The 19475-nt window shown below is 30.5% G+C and overlaps 1 protein-coding gene across 3 annotated transcripts in view; it reads right to left on the minus strand.

The window, feature by feature from the left end:
- The window catches only part of LOC119609575, a 127918-nt gene that overhangs the window by 21215 nt on the left and 87228 nt on the right, over positions 1 to 19475 (minus strand). The window contains exon 1 of one of the 3 annotated variants that reach the window (XM_037964420.1): positions 15775 to 16226. The exons of the other annotated variants lie outside the window; for them this stretch is intronic. The gene's annotated coding sequence lies outside the window, so the exon portion shown is untranslated. Of the gene's footprint in view, positions 1 to 15774; positions 16227 to 19475 lie in introns of those variants that run through there. 3 annotated transcript variants of the gene reach the window in all.

Consider the following 19475-nt stretch of genomic DNA (forward strand, 5'->3'; position numbering starts at 1 on the left):
TAGTTCAGTTCTAGTTCAGTTCTAGTTCAGTTCTAGTTCAGTTCTAGTTCAGTTCTAGTTCAGTTCTAGTTCAGTTCTAGTTCAGTTCTAGTTCAGTTCTAGTTCAGTTCTAGTTCAGTTCTAGTTCAGTTCTAGTTCAGTTCTAGTTCAGTTCTAGTTCAGTTCTAGTTCAGTTCTAGTTCAGTTCTAGTTCAGTTCTAGTTCAGTTCTAGTTCAGTTCTAGTTCAGTTCTAGTTCAGTTCTAGTTCAGTTCTAGTTTCAGTTCTAGTTCAGTTCTAGTTCAGTTCTAGTTCAGTTCTAGTTCAGTTCTAGTTCAGTTCAGTTCTAGTTTAGTTCTAGTTCAGTTCTAGTTCAGTTCTAGTTCAGTTCTAGTTCAGTTCTAGTTCAGTTCTAGTTTAGTTCTAGTTCATTCTAGTTCAGTTCTAGTTCAGTTCTAGTTCAGTTCTAGTTCAGTTCTAGTTCAGTTCTAGTTCAGTTCTAGTTCAGTTCTAGTTCAGTTCTAGTTCAGTTCTAGTTCAGTTCTAGTTCAGTTCTAGTTCAGTTCTAGTTCAGTTCTAGTTCAGTTCTAGTTCAGTTCTAGTTCAGTTCTAGTTCAGTTCTAGTTCAGTTCTAGTTCAGTTCTAGTTCAGTTCTAGTTCAGTTCTAGTTCAGTTCTAGTTCAGTTCTAGTTCAGTTCTAGTTCAGTTCTAGTTCAGTTCTAGTTCAGTTCTAGTTCAGTTCTAGTTCAGTTCTAGTTCAGTTCTAGTTCAGTTCTAGTTCAGTTCTAGTTCAGTTCTAGTTCAGTTCTAGTTCAGTTCTAGTTCAGTTCTAGTTCAGTTCTAGTTCAGTTCTAGTTCAGTTCTAGTTCAGTTCTAGTTCAGTTCTAGTTCAGTTCTAGTTCAGTTCTAGTTCAGTTCTAGTTCAGTTCTAGTTCAGTTCTAGTTCAGTTCTAGTTCCAGTTCTAGTTCAGTTCTAGTTCAGTTCTAGTTCAGTTCCAGTTCAGTTCTAGTTCAGTTCTAGTTCAGTTCTAGTTCAGTTCTAGTTCAGTTCTAGTTCAGTTCTAGTTCAGTTCTAGTTCAGTTCTAGTTCAGTTCTAGTTCAGTTCTAGTTCAGTTCTAGTTCAGTTTCTAGTTCAGTTCTAGTTTCAGTTCTAGTTCAGTTCTAGTTCAGTTCTAGTTCAGTTCTAGTCAGTTCTAGTTCAGTTCTAGTCAGTTCTAGTTCAGTTCTAGTTCAGTTTCTAGTTCAGTTCTAGTTCAGTTCTAGTTCAGTTCTAGTTCAGTTCAGCTAAATTGAAACTTATACTAAAGTTTAGCATGAGCTTTTAAAGCTTATTTTGATAACACCATTCAAGCTAAATTGAAAACTTTGAATAAGGCCAAATTTAAACAAACAATTTTTAATAAAATTCGTTATTATTTTTTTTTCAATATTTTAATGTTTACCACAAAAGTTTTTGCTGGGTTTAATTTTAATGAATGTTAAGTTCTAAACAGCATTTCGTAAATATTTTTTTTCGTAAATTATTTAAACATTTAATACTTCTCAGTTTAAGTTTATGGTAACGATTTTTTAACACAAATTTGATTTATTTGCTAAAAAAACACTATAAAAAAACAGTTGACCTCATTTAAACCTTTTAAAAAAACAAAGTAAATAAATTAAACCAAAAAATGTAATATAAAACATTTATTTTTAAAGAAGTAAAGCAATATACAAAAAAAAAAATAAAACAAAAACGTAAAAGAAAAAGAAATGAAAATGTTCTTAAAATGAGTCATGCAAATTTGTTTGTTTTATAATATTTATTTAAAGAAACCTAGTACTACAACTAAAGTTCAAACACAGAGATCAGTGGGATCATTATCATCAAACAAACTTCATTATTATAGAAAGACACAGAACGGAAGTTATAAACCTCAACATAAGATAGGGTAAAGAAAATAAGTAAAACTTTTTAAAGAAAGGAAGTTTCTGCTCTTCCATAAGATATAAATTGCGGGTAATTGAAACTAAAATTGTTGTAGGAAAAAAAAGAAACAATTTAAGAGACAAAGGTGATGTACGAAAAGAATCATTTTACTTCCTAAATGGTTGAAAAAAAAAAGTATAAGGGTTTTAAGTAAATTACTCAAACAACTTACACAACAACAGTTGGAGCTAATTTAAGTGGTCTTAAGAAAACAATAAAGAATTGAAAATAAGGGTTTCATTTTTGCACATAAAATTAATATGACAAAAGAATAAGAAAAAAAAAATAAATAAATAAAATTATAGCACGTGCTGTAATTGATGGTCAACAGCAGGTTTAAACAAGTATTTAAATATTTACAACACATGTTGTTCGGAAAACTACTTCAACTACTAGCAGCCAGGAGCCAGGACTCTTAATTCAATATTTTAGTTTGCATAAATTACAATGTTGCCGTCTGCAGCCTCTACCGAAAAAAAAACACATGTCACCAAGTGTTTTTTTGTATTATTCTTAAAATACAACAAAAAAATGGATTGAACAGAGACTTGTAAACTATTTAAGAAAAAAAATAATTTTTTTGTTTCAAACTAAAATTTAACATCATTTATGTAAGAGTTTAAATAAGTAAATAAAACATTATATGCTGTTGAAACTGCTACTGGTTTTTGGGATTAATTTTAAATTATATTTTTAATTTTTATTACTTTTTTGTTTTAGTTTAACAAGTTTGTCTTGTTTTCTGAGAATTTGTTTTAAATGTTTCAGTCAGTTATTAAGCCGTTAGAGAGTCTGCTTATTAAACCAAATTCTTGGCAATTGTTGCTCATAATTTTTAATTTTTTGACAGCAGTCGTAAGACTTTTTTCACTGTCACTTGTCTAGTTTGGTGCTTTTTTTTATTTTGTTCAGGTTTAGCTTAATTAAAATCTACAATAAATTTCTTAATAATTTGTTAAAATTTTGTTGTTAGAATATAAATTATAACATGTTTTGTTTGGCTTAGTATAAAGTCAAATGATATAGGATATGAGGTTAGTTTTAAAAGGTTTTTTAAAATTGAAGCTAAGATCGAGAAAATATTTTATTTAAAAATTTAATAATATTTGAACTTTATTTGAAGCTAAATTTGAATTAGATTTCAACTTAGTTTGAAGCCAAACCAATTAAAATTTAACCTCAATTAGAGCTAAATTTGAACCTGAATTGATTCACAATTTCAAATCCAATTTGAGACAAAAACAGTCCGTACATATATATATATACCAATTGGGAAACGAAAAAGTCCCAAGAAGACCACTTTTATAGATTTGAATGTTTGATTTCATGTTTCTAGGTTCAATAGGTTCAATTCAAAAAGTACCTTTTGAAGAACGAAAAAAGTACCAAAAGTCCCCTTTTATTGGTTCTCACTTACTCCGGGCTCTATATGCTTAATTTCATGTTTCTAGGTTCAATATCAGAAAATTCAAAAAGTACCCTTTGAAGAACGAAAAAGTACCAAGAGTCCCCTTTTATAAATTCTCATTTACTTCGAGCTTTACATGCTTAATTTCATGTTTCTAGGTTCAATATTATAGAAATTTCAAAAAGTACATTTTGAAGAACGAAAAAGTACCAAAAAATGCCCTTAATATTTGTTCACACTTACACAAAGCTCTACATGCTTCCATTGAAGGTAAATTAGTTCTTCGATTGGAACTTCAATTTGAGTTAAACTTGATCTTTATTTAGAACTTTATTTGAGCTTTCATTAAAGCTATATTTTAACTTCGAATTACATGAACTTTTGGTGAAGCTAATAAGTTGTAGTGCTTTACGTAAACACCTACCGTTTAGGCCTTATTTCTCGGTAATACTTTTACTAGCACAGACTGAACCACCGCCCCTTTGTACTTCTCACATGACGGTGGCAATTTTTGTACAAGGTTCTGCCGGTCCATGCACAAGCACTTCACTTCAGCACTTCAGGAAATTCAATGATATGTCTTGTATAAGATACCTTAGATCCATTATCATTCCATCCGACACTCTCATTGAGAACCTTGACTCTAGGTATACGGGTGGGTGAAGTCCGCATATCCCTACATCCATGCCGTATTATATACACTTCACACTAACTCTTAGTCTCACAGTCACTCCTCTGCAACACAATCATTGAGCACACTCACTCTAGTTATAGAGGTGGATGAGGCCCGCATACCCGTACATTCATCCTTTATTATATACACTTCACACCAACGCTTAGTCTCACAGTCACTCCTTTGCGGGGAATCTGTTGTCTCAACAACAGCACCGAACCATTCAACCTAGTAACTTCTCACTCATCCGCCACACTTATTGAGAACACTCACTCTAGGTATAGGGGTGCATGAGGCCCGCATACCCTTACATTCATCCTTTATTATATACACTTCACCAACTCATTTCCAATGCTTAGTCTCACAATCCCTCCTCTGGTTGGTATCTGTTGTCTCGACAACAGCAGCGAACCATTCAACCCAGTATACTTCTCACTCATCCGACACAATCACTGAGAACACTCACTCTAGGTATAGGGGTGGCTGAGGCCCGCATACCCCTACATCCATGCCGTATTATATACAATTCACACCAAAGCTTAGTCTTACAGTCACTCCTCTGCTGGGTATATGTTGCACCGAACCATTCAACCTAGTATACTTCTCACTCATCCGACACATTCATTGAGAACACTCACTCTAGTTATAGAGGTGGATGAGGCCGCATATCCCTACATCCATCCCGTATTATATACACTTCACCAACTCATTTCCAACGCTTAGTCTCACAGTCACTCCTCTGCGGGGTGTCTGTTGTCTCGACAGCAGCACCGAACCATTCAACCCAATATACTTCTCACTCATCCGACACAATCACTGAGAACACTCACTCTAGGTATAGGGGTGGCTGAGGCCCGCATACCCCTACATCCATGCCGTATTATATACAATTCACACCAAAGCTTAGTCTCACAGTCACTCCTATGCTGGGTATCTGTTGTACCGAACCATTCAACCTAGTGTACTTCTCACTCATCCGACACATTCATTGAGAACACTCACTCTAGTTATAGAGGTGGATGAGGCCGCATATCCCTACATCCATCCCGTATTATATGCACTTCACCAACTCATTTCCAACGCTTAGTCTCACAGTCACTCCTGTGCGGGGTGTCTGTTGTCTCGACAACAGCACCAAACCATTCAACCCAGTATACGTCTCACTCATCCGACACAATCACTGAGAACACTCACTCTAGGTATAGGGGTGGCTGAGGCCCGCATACCCCTACATCCATGCCGTATTATATACAATTCACACCAAATCTTAGTCTCACAGTCACTCCTCTGCTGGGTATCTGTTGCACCGAACCATTCAACCTAGTATACTTCTCACTCATCCGACACACTCATTGAGAACACTCACTCTAGTTATAGAGGTGGGTGAGGCCGCATATTCCTACATCCATCCCGTATTATATACACTTCACCAACTCATTTCCAATGCTTAGTCTCACAGTCCCTCCTCTGGGGGGTATCTGTTGTCTTGACAACAGCACCGAACCATTCAACCCAGTATACTTCTCACTCATCCGACACAATCACTGAGAACACTCACTCTAGGTATAGGGGTGGCTGAGGCCCTACATCCATGCCGCATTATATACAATTCACACCAAAGCTTAGTCTCACAGTCACTCTGCTGGGTATCTGTTGCACCGAACCATTCAACCTAGTATACTTCTCACTCATCCGACACATTCATTGGGAACACTCACTCTAGTTATAGAGGTGGATGAGGCCGCATATCCCTACATCCATCCCGTATTATATACACTTCACCAACTCATTTCCTACGCTTAGTCTCACAGTCACTCCTCTGCGGGGTGTCTGTTGTCTCGACAACAGCACCGAACCATTCAACCCAGTATACGTCTCACTCATCCGACACAATCACTGAGAACACTCACTCTAGGTATAGGGGTGACTGAGACCCGCATACCCCTACATCCATGCCGTATTATATACAATTCACACCAACGCTTAGTCTCACAGTCACTCCTCTGCTGGGTATCTATTGCACCGAACCATTCAACGTAGTATACTTCTCACTCATCCGACACATTCATTGAGAACACTCACTCTAGTTATAGAGGTGGATGAGGCCGCATATCCCTACATCCATCCCGTATTATATACACTTCACCAACTCATTTCCAATGCTTAGTCTCACAGTCACTCGTCTGTCTGTTGTCTCGACAACAGCACCGAACCATTCAAACCAGTATACTTCTCACTTATACGCTACACTCATTGAGAACACTCACTCTAGGTATAGGGGTGGCTGAGGCCCGCATATCCCTACATCCATGCCGTATTATATACAATTCACACCAAAGCTTAGCTTCACAGTCACTCCTCTGCTTGGTATCTGTTGCACCGAACCATTCAACCTAGTATACTTCTCACTCATCCGACACACTCATTGAGAACACTCACTCTAGTTATAGAGGTGGATGAGGCCGCATATCCCTACATCCATCCCGTATTATATACACTTCACCAACTCATTCCCAACGCTTAGTCTCACAGTCCCTCCTCTGGGGGGTATTTGTTGTCTCGACAACAGCACCGAACCGTTCAACCCAGTATACTTCTCACTCATCCGACACAATCACTTAGAACACTCACTCTAGGTATAGGGGTGGCTGAGGCCTGCATATCCCTACATCCATGCCGTATTATATACAATTCAACACTTAATCTGACAGTCACTACTCTGCTCGACAACACCATCGAACCATTCTACCCAGCATAATTCTCATTCAACCGACACACTCATTGAGAACACCCACTCCAGTTATAGAGGTGTATGAGGCCTGCATAACCCTACATCCATCCCGTATTATATACACTTCACCAACTCATTTCCAATGCTTAGTCTCACAGTCACTCCTCTGCTGGGTATCTGTTGCACCGAACCATTCAACTCAGTATACTTCTCACTCATCCGACACAATCACTGAGAACAATCACTCTAGGTATAGGGGTGGCTAAGACCCGCGTACCCCTACATCCATGCCGTATTATATACACTTCACACCAACTCTTAGTCTGACAGTCACTCCTCTGCGGGGTATCTGTTGTCTCGACAACATCACCGAACCCAGTATACTTCTCAATAGCACTGAACTTGTTCCGAATTATAGACTTCTCCGTGTATCAGTTTTTTAACCAACAATCTCTTCCCGCGAGTTTGAGTTTAAACTATAACCACCACATGCAATCTGAAGGAACCTCTCCAATAACCGGAGCAAGACAATATCCCAAATACTGCCCTGTGGACTACCGGTTCCCGTGGTACTACATTATAAGTCTCCCTGGTTTGAGCCCAAGTCAAATCTTTGGCTCCACAAGTTTATAGTCCCGGCAGACTAGAGATATTGTTAGCATCTCTTTTTCCACCGAAATGCAATAACACCCAGATGAAGGAAGATCATCAAGGTAACATACCCCGGGGGAGGGGTGTTGAAGCAAAATTTGAACTAAAGTTTAAGCTAACTCGAACATCATTTAAAGCAAACTTAGAACTACTTATGCAGTTATTTGATCGTTAATTAAAGGCAAATTTAAACTTTAATATTAAAGCTAAATATGTATTTAGCTTAAAGCAAAATTTTTTGATTTGAAAATAAAACCTATTCTGTTAACAAATAACAATTTCCTGAACCCTTTTTTTTAAATAAAGGGAGGTCTTAAGTTTATTACTACGTACGTCCGTCTGTCATTTTAATTTCAATTTTATTACTAAAGGAAAAGTTGTCTGTTGTATAACAAGGCGTCAGACTATTTTATTTTTTCACTACTTCCTCTTATACATATTAAAACTCAACTAAGAAAATTATTAAATTAAATGTCAATTGTCTTTAAGGAAATTCAATTCAATTTTCCTAACAAGTTTCCTCTGCATGGTTTAAAAGAAAATTGTTAGACCTTAAACGGAAGTTGTAATGTTAAATAAATATTATTTTTTGTAACTCTTTTTTTTTTGTTATTAGAATTTATGTAATAATTTTCTTAGGAAATGTAACGGCTTGTCAAAACAACAACATAACAAAAATTATTACTTAATATTTTAAATAAAACGTTGCGTTTAAAAATAATTTTATGTGTTTAATTATATATAAAGAAAATATTTTTGTTATTATAAACAACTAAAGTTGCATTTTAATTAGTTAAATGTATTAACTGGTAATTTTCATATTAGTTAAAATTTCATGCTTAGTGGCAGCTTTTTTTAAATAATTTATGTGGTTAAACAATTTGTTGTTTTAACAATAAATTTAATTTGAATTAAATTTATTTTAAAATTTAAGATTTTAACTTGAAATTACATTTTTTTTTTAATTTTTTTGAATTTTATGGTATTCAAGTTTGTGTCTTAAGTCTTTTGTTTGTTTTACATATTAAGCAATTATTTTTGCTTTGAATATAATAATTATTTGGAATGTAATTGTAAATGTTTTAAAATTTAATAATATAAATGTTTAAAACATGAATTTAATTTATAGTTTTTGTTAGTTTTTTTTTTCTTGTCTTAAGCAAGTTTGTGTCTTAAGTCTTTTGTTTTGCGAAGCCTTATTTGCTGTTTATTAGCGGCGTAAATGTTTAAAATGTTTCATTTTACTTTTTAAATACTTTAAAAACTGCAATTGAATTACTATTGTTGCTGTTTTTGTTAAAAGATTTGTACTTTAATTTGTTATTCAAGGTTAAATTGTTGAAAATATTTAAGTCATACAATTGTAGTTTTTAAACATTTTTAATAATTTAAAATTATTAACTTTATAATTGTTTAACAATACAATTGATAAGTTGTTATAAAAAAATTTAGCTAGAGGATGAGTTTTTAAATTTTCTTTATCATGTTTTTTAAAATCATGTTTATTAACTTTTTAAATTATTTATTTTATCAACAATTATTAAGCTTTATCATTAATTTTTTTTTTTTTTTTTTACAAAACTACACTCAGGGTTTTGGGGAGGTTGTATTTAACAAATTAATTTGTTAATTTTATCTAATAACTATTAAATATTTTGTTAACATTTATACAATTATTGTGATTGCCAAGAAAACTTTATTTTTTGCCAAATGTTTTCTTAAAACTCTACTTTTTCTTAAAGAATTCACTTATAAAACCAAAAAAACAAACTTCTTTTTATTAAACAAAAAATATGATTTAAAACCAAAAAACTAGTAAACCTTGAAAATTGTTTTGTTAAAATCCAAAGATATTTCAAATAATAGCAACAGCAGCTGGTCATAATTCATTTCTTTTGTTTTGCTTCTAATATTTATTGTGTTTTGTCTCCATAATTAATTGATTTTTAGAATTAAAAAGACGCATATCTCTGTTTCATTTATAGCAAAAGTTATCCAAAATTTTTTTATAAATGTGATTTTTTTCTAAAATTTATTTAAAAATTTTATGGCAAACATGAATTGTTTATGTCTTTTGAAATTAATTAAAAAATAAATTAAATGCTTGTTTAAAATGATTTTTTAAATATATGTATTTTTCTACTGAATTTTTAAGTAATGAAAAGAAAAAAGTGATAGTCATCATATGAAGTCAGATATTGGAATAGATTTTAGGTTTCTTTATTAATCTCAAAGTAGAAATTTTATTAAATAAAATGGTAACGTTTTAATTAAACTAGGATTAATAACGAAATTTAAACTATAGTTAAAGCTTAACATAGATTTTATTTCATCTCTGATTAATGATTTAATTGAGCTTTAGTTAAACCTTCATAAGAGCTTAAACAGAACTAGAAATTAAAAATGAAACTAGATTTTATTTAAAGATCAATTTAAGCTTAAATTGGGCTTTATCTAAGCTATTGTTAAGTCCTAAACATTGCTTTACATTTGAAGCTTAAACTAAGTATGTTTTTTAAACTACTATTGAAGCTTTAACCACACTTGATTTAAAATAAAGTTGAAGCCAACACATAGTTTTATTTATAATAAAATTATGCTTAAACTCAGCTTTATTTAAGCTATTACTAAAGCTTTATTTAAACTACAATTGAAACCAATACAGCAGCTTTAATTGAACTCATAACGGAGCTTAAAGTTAAGCTTAAACTTCGATTGACGCTTAAGTTAAGCTTTGTTTGAACTACAATTAAAGCTGAAACTAGGCTTAATTTTGAACAGCAATTAAAGTTAAAACTTATATGTATTTAAACTACGTTTAAAGCTTTAATTTCGTGCTATTATTTCAACAATTAGATAAGCTTTAACAGAGCTATTTTGCGACAATTGAAGTATGAACTTGAGGTTTATTTTACTGCAATTAAAGTTAAACTTCATTTAAACTATGTTTGATGTAAAAACTGAGTTCTACTTAAACTACTATTGAAGCTTAAGTAAAGCTTTGTTTAAACTACAAGTAAAGCTGAAGCTAAGCTTCATTTTAACAGCGTTTAAAGTGAAAACTTATCAGTATTTAAACTAAGTTTAAAGCTTTGAATATGAGCTTAATTGACCTATTGTATTGAAGTCGGAACTGAACTTTATTTAAACTTTTATTTAAACTGTAACTGGTCTTTATTTGAACTGAAGCTTAAACTGAACTTTATTTTAACTACATTTGATCGTTTCGTTTAAACTCTTATTAAAACAGAAACTAAGCTTTGTTTAAACTTATATTGAAGATGACATAGAGCTTTACTCAAACTTACGTTTAAATGTAAAACTGAGTTTAAACTTTGACTGGTGGCATAAAGAGTTGAAATTGAGCTTTATTTCAATTGGGATTAAAATCAAACTGATGTGTATTTAAGCTGCGTTTGATGCTTAAATTGAGCTTTTGAAGCTTAATTACTAACAAAGTTTAAACTGAACTTTAATACAATATTTTTAAATATTTTTTTTAAACTTTAATGTGTTAAAGGAATGTCTTTAAATTGCAATTAATCTCTGGTTTATATTTCAAATATTTTATAATTTTGCATAAATTTAGATCCTTTTCTGAGAACGTGTTTGAAAAATATAATTTATGTTTAATACTTCATAAATCTTAAAATAATATTTCAAAATTTTATAGTTTCTTAAAAAAAAACGTGTTATAAGTTTCTTATAAACTAACTATAATTATCAATATAAAAACATAAATCCTAAAAGTAACATTTATTATAAAAGCTATAAGGAAACCCAAGAATCTATAGCTCAAACTCCATTTATAAAACCAAAGCTAAAAACACAATCAAAAAATATTTTGCAGAAAAAAGTAGGACCAATACAAAATCTAGAGTTATTTCTTAGCTAACTTTTGTTTAGAAATTATTATTAAATAGACATTTTAGCAAATATTTGTTTAATATGAATTTATAGCTTTTTTTTGCTTTAACAAGCCACTTGGCCCCAAACACACCTTAAACTATTTGATAAATTATTAAAGAACAAATGTTTAAGCAAGTGATAATTTGCTTAAAAAAAAACAACATAAATAAAGCAAAAATACAGTAGAATTCTAAGAAGCACAACCCAACACTTTTTCACTTAAAAGTAGTTGACTTAAACAAATTTCACTGTTTTTTTTAGCAAAATATTGAAAAACCATAGTTCAGGCTAGACTCTTAAGAACAAGCCAAAAAACACAAACTTGTCAACAACGACAACAAAACCTTAGAACTTTATTTAAAAGAATATTTATTTCAAATTGTTTTTACTTTAACTAAAGAAGTTAAAAAAACAGTCATTAATATGCTAAAGACATTTTAAGCCAACAACACAACATACCCACCCAACCAAACAAAAGACTTAAGCAACAAACATAACTATACTTTACATGGCAACTTCTTTTATCCAACTTAAGTCTCGTCTTGGTTTTCAAAAAATAAATGTTTATTATTATGCTGTTAAGGTTTAGGCTGTAGTAAAAAAGAAATATTTTGTTTTTGTAATAAATATTTAGTTATTATGCTAATTTTATATGGTATTTATAAACATATTTCTTTATTAGTTTATTTATAAAACAACAACGTATTGATAAGTTTTAGAGTTTTTCTTTTGATCAATAACATAAATATTTTAATGATTTAACTGAATATGTTTAATGAATATTTAATTTTTAGTTAAGATTTCTCCTAAGAAAGTTTTTCTATTGATAAATTAAATGCATATTAATATTAATTTTTTATTTTTCTAAAAACCATAAAATTTACACACGTTTTACAAAAATAATTAAAAAAATATATAAAAATTTTACTTAAAATAAAAAAAAAAATCAATTTCCTTTTTTTTATTTGGTAATACTCATCTTATACTTTCACACCTGCCCTTTAGTGGGTTTAAAAACTAATCTGACCTTTTACACTTTTTCTTTTACTTTGTGAGTGTGTGTATATATATGTATGTGTGTTGGTACAGTTTTCATGTCCAAGGAAGATTTGAAAGTATTTTCTTTATAAATTGTTTTAAATTTTATGTGATTTTTTTTATCTTCAATTTTTCTATCACGTTTTGCTGCAGGCCTTTTCTTTTCTTTCTATTGTTTGAAAATGTATACTTCTTTTCATTAAGGGTTTCTTTTTTGGAGTTTGTCTTAAAAAAAAGGTCTAGTTTTAAAATTATTTATTGGTTTTAAGATTAATAAAAACTGTCTATAAAATTTATGACATTTTAGTTAAAAAAAAATAAATTTGTAACAATATTTATGAGCTAATACTGAATTTAATAATTAAAAAAAAAATAGGTGCAGTTTCAGGGTCTTGTGTGACTTTTGAAAAATTAATTTGATCCATAGAGAAAAAAGCAAAAAACTCATACAAAAAAATAATAATAATAATTTGTGCTACAGATTAATTGCATAAGACCTAACATGGGAAAATATAGAATTTTACCCTTTTTCTTTACAAATAACTCAAAAAAATCACATATTTTATTAGCATAAAACAAAACAATCATTATTTACCAGTGTTTACCTTAACAATAAGAATTTTTACCTATTTTACATCATGTCAAATAAGAAATAAAAATTTCGTTTCAAAAATGTTATAGAAATTGTTAGTTTTGCACAAATCCCTTGAAAATTCTAATTGTTTACATTATGTAAACAATGTAAAAATTAAAAAAATACGCTTTAAATTACTTAATTTTCAATTCTAAGAACATTTTCTAAAGTTTAAACAAAATTTTGTAATTGTTTACATTTTGTAAAGAATGTAAACAATGTAAAAACTGGTCAAAAATACTTTAACTATTTAATATTATTTTTTTAATTTGTTTAATACAAATTTTGTAATTGTTTACATTTTGTAAATAATGTAAACAATGTAAAACCATATATTTTACATTGTTTACAATAAAGTAAACAATGTAAAATACTAAAAATGTTTCGGAAAAAGTAAAACGGAACTAGTACTTAGAATGGTCTAGAACTGAACTAGAACTGAACTAGAAGAACTGAACTAGAACTGAACTAGAACTGAACTAGAACTGAACTAGAACTGAACTAGAACTGAACTAGAACTGAACTAGAACTGAACTAGAACTGAACTAGAACTGAACTAGAACTAGAACTGAACTAGAACTGAACTAGAACTGAACTAGAACTGAACTAGAACTGAACTAGAACTGAACTAGAACTGAACTAGAACTGAACTAGAACTGAACTAGAACTGAACTAGAACTGAACTAGAACTGAACTAGAACTGAACTAGAACTGAACTAGAACTGAACTAGAACTGAACTAGAACTGAACTAGAACTGAACTAGAACTGAACTAAAACTGAACTAAACTGAACTAGAACTGAACTAGAACTGAACTAGAACTAGAACTGAAACTAGAACTGAACTAGAACTGAACTAGAACTGAACTAGAACTGAACTAGAACTGAACTAGAACTGAACTAGAACTGAACTAGAACTGAACTAGAACTGAACTAGAACTGAACTAGAACTGAACTAGAACTGAACTAGAACTGAACTAGAACTGAACTAGAACTGAACTAGAACTGAACTAGAACTGAACTAGAACTGAACTAGAACTGAACTAGAACTGAACTAGAACTGAACTAGAACTGAACTAGAACTGAACTAGAACTGAACTAGAACTGAACTAGAACTGAACTAGAACTGAACTAGAACTGAACTAGAACTGAACTAGAACTGAACTAGAACTGAACTAGAACTGAACTAGAACTGAACTAGAACTGAACTAGAACTGAACTAGAACTGAACTAGAACTGAACTAGAACTGAACTAGAACTGAACTAGAACTGAACTAGAACTGAACTAGAACTGAACTAGAACTGAACTAGAACTGAACTAGAACTGAACTAGAACTGAACTAGAACTGAACTAGAACTGAACTAGAACTGAACTAGACTAACTGAACTAGAACTGAACTAGAACTGAACTAGAACTGAACTAGAACTGAACTAGAACTGAACTAGAACTGAACTAGAACTGAACTAGAACTGAACTAGAACTGAACTAGAACTGAACTAGAACTGAACTAGAACTGAACTAGAACTGAACTAGAACTGAACTAGAACTGAACTAGAACTGAACTAGAACTGAACTAGAACTGAACTAGAACTGAACTAGAACTGAACTCGAATTAAACTAGAACTGAACTAGAAATGCACTAGAATTGAAATAGAACCGAACAAAAACTAAACTAGAAAAGTTTAATCAGAATTTTTCATAATTTTACATGTCGAATAATACTGCACATTCTTCACCTTCAGGTAAACAATATGAATAATATAAACATGAATAAATTTTAGCGAAAAAGCAAAGACTGTTTATAATTTTAAAGAAATATTGTAAATATCGAGATTTTTTATTATAATTATGTATTCATAATGATAGATACAACTAATTCTAATTGTTTACCTTATTTACTTTAACTTCATAATGTAAATAAAACTGTTTACTTATTGCTGACGTTTTGCAGTAAAATTCTTAGAAAATCTTTCAGTTTTTTTCAAATTAAAAGCAAATTAATATGTATTTAATTTAATTAATTAATACGTAGAATTGCAAAATACTGGAATGTGTTTGATTTTCTAAAGAATTTTTTTAATAAAAAGTGATAATTTAAAAGAAATGTTTTAAAAGTAGATATTGCGTTAATTTGAAATCTTTTTCAAACATATATGATATTGATTTTATTAAACAACTTATGATGAAGGTTTATTTCTTTAATACTCAGTTAAACTTGACCAACTTTTGGTCTAACAAAATTGGTTTTTTGATAACTCACGTTTTCATAATTGAAATTATTGTGATATTTTCCTAAGGCATTATTGTGGTCTCTAAAAAAATCCGCTATAATTAGATTTTGATTTTTTAAATCTTTGACAACTTGGATCTATTGCTTTTAACAGTTAGCTAAGGGGTAGTTTGAAATAAATTTTTGTTTATTTTTCAAAAACCACAGTTTAAAATAAATATCCGGTTTGAGTTTTTTTTCTTTAGATTTTGTTTAGTTTTAAAAAATAAATTAAATTGTCAATTTAGTTTTTTGTTTATTATAGATTTCCGGTTTTAAAAAAATTATGAAAAAAAAAATTGCTAAAGTAGTTAAAAATCGTTTAAAGTTTAATAAAAATAGAATCTTATTAAAATTAATTTATAATTAAAACAAAAATCTTTTGTGATTAAACATCTTGAGGCTAATAATTCCGGTTTTTGGAAAACATTATTTAAGAACAGGTGTAATTTCCACAAAATCAACATTTTTTTTAAGGTTTTTGTTAAAAAATTAAAAACAAACTTAAACTTACTTGTAAAGATTTTGTTAAGAAAAATCTTTATAATAAAGAAAATAATCCAAAAAAATGCAGGCAACTAATAATCCATTAAAAGTTTAACTTAAGTTTAAAAAACACTTTTATATCTTTTATCAAACTGGTTTAAAGTTATAGATACATTTTTTTTAACTTTTTATAGTTTAATATATTTTTTTTAAATTTTCTTTAAAAATCTTTTAGGTTTTTTTTAAATATTCTTTCTTTTTTTCAAATTATGCAATTTTTTCTTTCAAATAGGCGCCAATTTGTATATTTTTCTAAACAATATTTGTTTTTTTGTTTCTTTTTCGTTTCTCTGTTTCTTCTAGTTTTACCACTTTAAACACGTTTTTTTTAAATCACACAAAAATCTTTTAGAAAAATCTTTAAACCCGTCTTCAATACGTATAGCAGTTTCAAAAAATTATACGTCCACACGCCCGTAAGTTTAGTATCAAACTAAAACTTGTTTGTTAAAATCAAACAATCGACCAATTTCTTGAGTCTAACAAAAACAACAAACGATTTACTTCGTACAGCGCGGTTTTTTTCTTACTCAAATTATTGTTGTTTTTCTTTAATTTTCTACTTCTCGTCTTTCAAAAACTCCCTGAAAAATATACACACGCTCACGTTCACTCACTCACCACTCATACAAGTGGTTCACTGTTGTACTAACGATTGTTGTTGGAGTTTTTAGAAACAAGTACCAAGAGTACAACAAAAACAAAACACGTTTCTTAAAGACCACAAAACTAAAGAGTATCTACATCCCAGTTAACACTTTAATGGAGAAATTCTCAATCCTTCAATATGATTAAAATAGTACATATTTGAATAAGACACACATACATACATATATGAATGATACTCCACCCGAATCTCTAAACAGTTTTTAAACATTTTTTTAAATATTTAAATCAAAAAGCAATTAATCTCTTTTTAGTCATCCAAATTACACGAAAAAGACTCATTTTAGTGATATGTCAATCAACAAACCAACTTTTAAATGTTGACTGGGATACAGTATTATGCATTTTAATGCACACACACATATATATCTCATACTCTCTAATAAAACCAACAACACCAACAAAATATCATAAATAAATAACAGACGTCTCTTTGTCAAACAACAACATCGTCTAAATAAAACAACAACAAAGAAAAAAATAACTTGTATGTTTCACCTGAACTAATACATACACTAATAGTATCTGTGTACCAATATGCACGAGAATTTTAGTACTCGGCTCTACCCAAAAAAAAAACCGTAATTACACTAACAACACATACATGCAAGCCATTTGTAAACATTTCTTTACAAAATATAAATACAACAAAAAACATTATTACTGGTTTTGTTTATCATCATCATCTTCGTCGTCAAGTAAAAACTAAAAATATCTGAATATGTTTGAATGTAGTATCTGTATCTATGTGTTGTATTATAAGTGGAGGAGTATGTTGCAGCTAAAGAAAATCGAGAAAAAAACAGCAACAATACTAATGCACGAAAAAAGATTCTAAACAAAGAGATTTATTCGTGTATCATGGTGAGATTAACAGTTTTTGTAGCGTGTTGTTGTTGTTTTTTCAGTCACAGGTAAAATTAATGGTTGTTTTTGATTTGGACAGAGAGGAATTGGATTGCAAAAGAGGGATACTTTAGTACTTTTTTTAAAGGATTTCTTTTGAAAAGTACTTTTTTCTAGAAAGGAACAAGAACTGAACTAGAACTGAATTAAAAACGAACTAGAACTGAACTTGAATTGAACTACGACTGAACTAGAACTGAACTAGAACTGAACTAGAACTGAACTAGAACTGAACTAGAACTGAACTAGAACTGAACTAGAACTGAACTAGAACTGAACTAGAACTGAACTAGAACTGAACTAGAACTGAACTAGAACTGAACTAGAACTGAACTAGAACTGAACTAGAACTGAACTAGAACTGAACTAGAACTGAACTAGAACTGAACTAGAACTGAACTAGAAATGAACTAGAACTGAACTAGAACTGAACTAGAACTGAACTAGAACTGAACTAGAACTGAACTAGAACTGAACTAGAACTGAACTAGTACTGAACTAGAACTGAACTAGAACTGAACTAGAACTGAACTAGAACTGAACTAGAAATGAACTAGAAATTAACTAGAACTGAACTAGAACTGAACTAGAACTGAACAAGAACTGAACTATAACTGAACTAGAACTAAACTAGAACTGAACAAGAACAGAACTAGAACTGAACTAGAACTAGAACTGACCTAGAACTGAACTAGAACTGAACTAGAACTAAACTAGAACTAAACTAGAACTGAACTAGAACTGAACTAGAACTGAACTAGAACAGAACTAGAACAGAACTAGAACAGAACTAGAACAGAACTAGAACAGAACTAGAACTGAACTAGAACTGAACTAGAACTGAACTAGAACTGAACTAGAACTGAACTAGAACTAAACTAGAACTGAACTAGAACTGAACTAGAACTGAACTAGAACTGAACTAGAACTGAACTAGAACTGAACTAGAACTGAACTAGAACTGAACTAGAACTGAACTAGAACTGAACTAGAACTGAACTAGAACTGAACTAGAACTGAACTAGAACTGAACTGAACGAACTGAACTAGAACTGAACTAGAACTGAACTAGAACTGAACTAGAACTGAACTAGAACTGAACTAGAACTGAACTAGAACTGAACTAGAACTGAACTAGAACTGAACTAGAACTGAACTAGAACTGAACTAGAACTGAACTAGAACTGAACTAGAACTGAACTAGAACTGAACTAGAACGGAACTAGAACTGAACTAAGAACTGAACTAGAACTGAACATAGAACTGAACTAGAACTGAACTAGAAAATGAACTAGAACTGAACTAGAACTGAACTAGAACTGAACTAGAACTGAACTAGAACTGAACTAGAACTGAACTAGAACTGAACTAGAACTGAACTAGAACTGAACTAGAACTGAACTAGAACTGAACTAGAACTGAACTAGACTGAACTAGAACTGACTAGAACTGAACTAGAACTGAACTAGAACTGACTAGAACTGAACTAGAACTGAACTAGAAAACTAGACTGCACTAGAACTGACTAGAATTAAACTAGAACTGATCAAGAGTTTGACTTATTTTCCAAAAAACAACAACAAAATTCTAATCACCATCTGGCATCTCTCGCAAACTCTTCCTAGAACTTGTTTCTATGGCAAACAATTGGCGATAAGAACAAGCTAACAAAGCGCGCGCGCGAAATTTTTTATTTATTTCATTTTATAAGAAGTGACATTTCAATTTACTAAAACTGCTCACGTTACAGAACTGAACAAAAAACTCACAAATACAAAGACACACAATCAGACAATCTATAAAGTAAATAAAATATCTGATTGTCTTAAGATCCCCACAAAATAATATAAAATGTAGTAGTATTATTACCAGTATAAAGAAAAATCTGATGATTTTGTTGTTTTTTATTAAAATTCAAAGTAAGAATAATAAATTAATAAATGAACACTTAAATAGAAGTATATAAACTACACAAAGTATATAATATGGGATTTACATACAAAAAAAATAATGACAAAGAATGGATTCAGATTTCAGTTAAACAAATCAAAACAAATAAATAATGACAGTAGGTAAGAATATGCTTTTTTTAATTTG

Source organism: Lucilia sericata, unplaced genomic scaffold (genome assembly GCF_015586225.1).
Source record: "Lucilia sericata isolate MDLA Ls3-8-SP2 unplaced genomic scaffold, ASM1558622v1 Contig001008F_arrow, whole genome shotgun sequence".
Taxonomy (NCBI): Eukaryota; Metazoa; Arthropoda; class Insecta; order Diptera; family Calliphoridae; genus Lucilia; species Lucilia sericata.